Source organism: Tachysurus fulvidraco, chromosome 12, assembly GCF_022655615.1.
Source record: "Tachysurus fulvidraco isolate hzauxx_2018 chromosome 12, HZAU_PFXX_2.0, whole genome shotgun sequence".
In the NCBI taxonomy this organism is placed as follows: Eukaryota; Metazoa; Chordata; class Actinopteri; order Siluriformes; family Bagridae; genus Tachysurus; species Tachysurus fulvidraco.
In genome coordinates, this window is record NC_062529.1 from 22,596,142 (window position 1) to 22,601,439 (window position 5,298).

At 36.6% G+C, this 5,298-nt stretch overlaps 1 pseudogene; it reads right to left on the reverse strand.

The window, feature by feature from the left end:
- Positions 1-501: 501 nt before the first annotated feature.
- On the reverse strand, positions 502-4,102 carry LOC113663294 (annotated as a pseudogene).
- Positions 4,103-5,298: the final 1,196 nt, after the last annotated feature.

Here is a 5,298-nt window from a genome sequence, read left to right on the forward strand (position 1 = left end):
GAGATCCTCGTCAGACACTTCATCATTGCGATCTTTGTACTTCTGAAGTAATTGCAGAACTTGGGATTCGACCATTGCAGCTTGTTTACTGTGTATCTCCTCTAATTTTGCAGTGTTTTTCTTCATCTCAATAGCCAGATCTAATCGTTTTTTCACTTCATTCTTCATTTCAGTCTGCAGAGATTTAATGCTTTTGTTAAAATCAGTTTTGTATTTTTCCACCAAATGCACACTACGGTCTTTCCTTTTGTAGTAGTCTTTCAATTTCTTTGTCATTTCTTCTGATTGAATCATGAGCGCTTTTTCAGTTTTTTTGTTAAGTGCATCAACAACCCCATGAATACTGCTTGTTTCAGTGTTAGACAGTTGAACCTCTGCTTTAGAAATCAAAGACAAGATATGTCTTCTAAAAGACCATTCCCAGTCTGAAAACTCTTTGCAAAGGTTGTCATAGGCATTGGCCACAAGAGTGTTTCTGAAACTGAAGATGAAGTTCTCAAACTTCACTGCTTTCCATAAGCTACTGATCCATTGCAGGAACTCTGGAATCTGGAAGAGTTTTTCACCTTTTCTTGCTTTAAGCATCTCCAAGAGTTTTTTCTTAAAATCAAAAACAGCAAAACTGTAGCCTGTATTAACTGGTGCCATTGGTGGTGTGCCATGCCATAGGCCTGGTATATACCAGTTATTCTTTTCTACATCATAATCCATAACATCAGTGAAGTACTTCACATGAGGCTTCTTTTCCATCTCAGCTGCAATCAGTGTCATCTCATTTAACTGGTCCAGAAGCTTTTGTCTGTCTGTCATGTTTTTCTCATGTGCTGATACACCAGCAACATTTTGATGAACGAAGTGGCAGACTGTTTTTTTACCAATTTCCTTCATCCGTAAAAAAGCATGAACTGCTATCTGCAAGACATCCTTCATCTCTGTGGAATTTTCCATTGCTACATTTATGATGGTTACGTCACTAAGACCAATCACAAAGGTAGCTAATTCGTTGTCATGATCATAACTGTCTTCCAATTGTGCCAGTGCTGGTGATTTCAAACCCTCTGTATCAATCAGAAGGACAAAGTTACAAAGTAACTCTTCCTTCAAGTCTTCACCCACAGGTAGGAGAATCATAAATGCTCCACGTGTGCATCTTCCACTACCTACTGCAAATTGGACTCCAAACATAGTGTTGAGCAGTGTTGATTTACCAGAACTCTGAACCCCTAACACAGTTATAACCAGCAAACGGCTCCTTTCCTTAACCATCTTGTGAAGCTCCATGAGAACGTCACTCACCCATTTCTCTGGGATATTTGATGCATCTCCATCAAGTATTTCAAGAGGAAATCCAGCCAGAAGCAGTTTGGCAGCCAGAGTAGGAAGATTGCTTATTGTATCAGTTATTTTGTGTGTTCCAAATGAAGCAGTCTCATAGATTTGTCCCATTTCTCTCAGGTAATGCTCGATGCCAAGAGAAGCGTCAATCAGTTCCTGGTCTAATTGGGCTACAGCATCTCTGTCTTTCTTTACTTCACACTCTCTGTATGTGTGCCGAAGGTCTGTCATTTGTTTGCGTGATCGCATGTCCAGGTTTAGTCCAAACCATCTGAGAAAATAGGCTCGCTCGATATCATCTGAGGTTGACAATGCCTTTATTAAGATGTCCATTGTTTTTGTAATCTTATGGTTGCTTTGTTTTTTTCGAATTTCTTCTTTTTCATTTTGAAGTTGGGCCTTGTACTCCTCCAAACTCAACTCCCCTGAATGTTGTAATCGACATTGCTCTTTTTCTATCTGAGCCAGTCTTTTCCAGTTTTCACCTTGCAGTGGCAGATGTGATTTTTTATATTCCACTATGGGACGAACTCCAATACAATGCATGATTTCCTCTGCTGTTTTGTTTGCTGACACACAGGCTGTGCTATCATTTTCATCAATTCTGAGTCCTAAATTCTGAGCAACTGTCTTCATAGCCTCGATTTCACACGCTCTGTGATGCTCACCCAGCACTTTTGTAATGGAAGAACTGATCATCTTTGAAAATGCAGCAAAATTCATTGTTTTGCTTTTCTGAATGATGTGATCTCTTTCCAGTTGCAGAGTATCAACTGCTGTTTTAATTGATGACTTTATTTTCTCACTCATGTTTCCTGGAGTGTTGACCACAAGAAAGCATTTGGACTTCATTTCTTGTAAAGAGGCAAACAACCTTTGTTCGTTTTCCTCAACACTGTCTAGGAACACAAAGACAGCTGTTGACACCTGAGAAAGGAAACTGAATTGGGTTTCAAATGCACAAACATCTCCTCTTAAATTAGCAAAAACCACTGGCTCAGGAAAGACATCAATGGTTTTGTTTCCACTTGGCAAACTCCAGCATATTTCAACCATGCCATTAGAGATGACTCTTGGAGCAGATCCTCCGATCATTTCTTGATAACAAAAAAAATCCTGGTGCTGCTGTGAATTTTTTAATACTTGGTTCAAAACCTTTGACTTGGTCAAGCTGCAGTTGCTTAGCCTTACAAATGATATCATAGGAATTTTTGCATGAACAACACTGTCTTCAACAAACCCTTTAGATTCTGTCATTGAGTGGGGACGCCATTCTTTCAGGATACCTCTAAGAGCCCATAACATCAGAGTGCATTGATTATTAACTCCTTGAGGTAACACAAATGGCACTGCAAACTGGCACATTGACATTTTTAGTGCCATTTCTTGCTGAAGGAAACTGTCAGCACAGGCGAAGAGTGAAGCGTGTACATCAAGGAGATTTGGGGTAGAATCAAAGCTCTGCTCAGCAAACAAATCGTTTGTTTCCTTATTTTCACCAGGTGCACAAATTACAGTTCGGGAATCTGAATTAACCATTAGCAGCTTGCGAAGGAAAGCCTCTGGTATCTCGTGCAGTGACTGAATGTCTTTATCAGATAAACTGACATTGTTGATCTCCAGCAAAGACTTCAGAGTCAGCTTGTTTGGGTAGTAATTTCTAAGTCCCAGTGTTTTCAGAAATGCAAGAAAATCTGAAAAAAAAAAATATATATATATATATATATATATATATATATATATATATATATATATATATATATATATATATATAGTTAGAAATATTTCAATATTTTAATAGTCATGTTTAATATTTGAATCATTTAAGTGGTAGGAAAAATTGATAACAATATTAATTAAATTAAAATTGAATTTCTCTTTTTTCCCCCCTAATGTTATTCCACATCATTGTTGTCACCTCAGTTTTTACTCACCTTTTTGCTGCTTTGACTCCATCTGTGCTGATCCCAAATCACAGATTTTACTAAAGAAAAAAAATTAATTAAGCAGTTAGCAACTATATGTTGTTCTGTCACAGTTTTTTAACCGGATTAGATGGTAAGTATATGTATTTAATCAAAAACAATTATGGATAAATATTACAATGAACAAAATTATTTTCAGTACTTAAAAGGCTAATCTGTAGTACATACCTTTATCTGCATCATCTGTGTCAACAATAAGTTACAGTAGTTGTTTTCTGTGAATTTTCAGAAGTCCCTGGAGAAAAACAAAACATGATCAGTACAATTTTTAGAGCTGCATTTCAAACAAGAAGTGCTTCTTTTATTTTGATTCTGCATGGAGTTCTTCACGGCTGAGTCACTAATTAGTTCATTCATCTTTATTATAAACATCCTGGAATATATCCTGGAGTGAAGCAGGAATATACCTTGGATGAGACTTCAGTCCATGACAGGGCAAGTGGGGAGACCAGAGCTGTGAGGTGGTAATGCTAAGCTAATGCTACTTTGCTGCCAATGCTGCTACTTTCATTACTAAATCTTCTTGTATGGAAAAAAACAGAAAAAAAAATTCAAATTGATAACACTTTAAATGGATTGACAACCTTCTGCAAAGCTAATTATTTACTGATGGCCAAGCATGCAGAATTGAAGGGCTGTCCAAATTCCTTGAGATAGGCAGGACTGGAAATAGTGTATTTGAGCATCTGTTTGGCAATGGGCAGGTGTGCCCCCAAACTTACAAGTTAACAGAAATTGCAGCTTACTAGAAACCAAAGACCAAATAGGACGTGAGCGTATACTTATACTTTTTTATAAAGTATATATATATATATATATATATATATATATATATATATATATATATATATATATATATATATATATACACTTTGTTATGATTTCCAACATTGCTCGCACTGACTTCAATAAAAATTAATTCCCAAAATCAGGCAAGTGGACAGTGGTGAATGGATGATTTAGGTAATGGGTGAACGGAGAGGAACAAGACTTCCGATCAAAAGATAATCTGTATTGTAGCTTACATCCATCAGTCAACCATAGATGACACTTCCTAAACACAACATGGACCCCATGCTTATTGCAAAATCTTTGTTCCACTGTTCCACTTTTCCACACGTGGCTCTGAACACCATCATACATAATGTCATATCACTTTACTGAGCAATAGATTCTGGTGTCCTTCACTAAACCATGAATAGACATAGTTTGTCCAATACTGACTGAAATGTGCACAATAAAGAACTCTGTTATGAACCCCTGCCCATATCCCATCATCCCTGGCCTCACATACTGATAGATTTTATAACTGATCTACTGGAATACCAAGGTTACACCACAGTTCTATCACTGATTGCTTCTCCAAGGCCGTTCTACTAATATGCTGTATAAAACTACTCCTTCCTTCAGTAATTGATACTGGAAACACATTTAAAATAGCATGCCACATATTAAGTTATATCAGAGGATACTGTATGTGCCAGAAAGGTACAGTTAATACCACACATCTTAAAGACTATCCATCGCCAAATAAAAATTAATCTTATATTATTTTTAATTTGTCATACACAATCTAATAGACAAATAGATTGCTAACTATAGAAATAGGAAGACATTATTATACTTCACTAACTGTCACTATAGCCATTATCTGCCATATGAATAATATGAACACTCTATCTGTGGGTATCAACAACCCATACTTCACAGAAACAGAGAACATTCTGTGCTCCCCACAACTGATAAATGTATCAGAAGAAAATAGCGCATGTCCACCAACAAATTGTTAGAATAGAACATAAGATATGAGCAAAGCAGTACCACAAATCACAAATAAACCTTTTTACTGCCTCACACTCAGTTATTTTCGTAGAAATGAGAAGTTAATCATATACAACTTTGTCGGATATTAAGAAGAGGTTTGTAAATTAGTCAATGTCTTAGTGTGAGGGTAGGATATTTCTACTATTTCCACAAG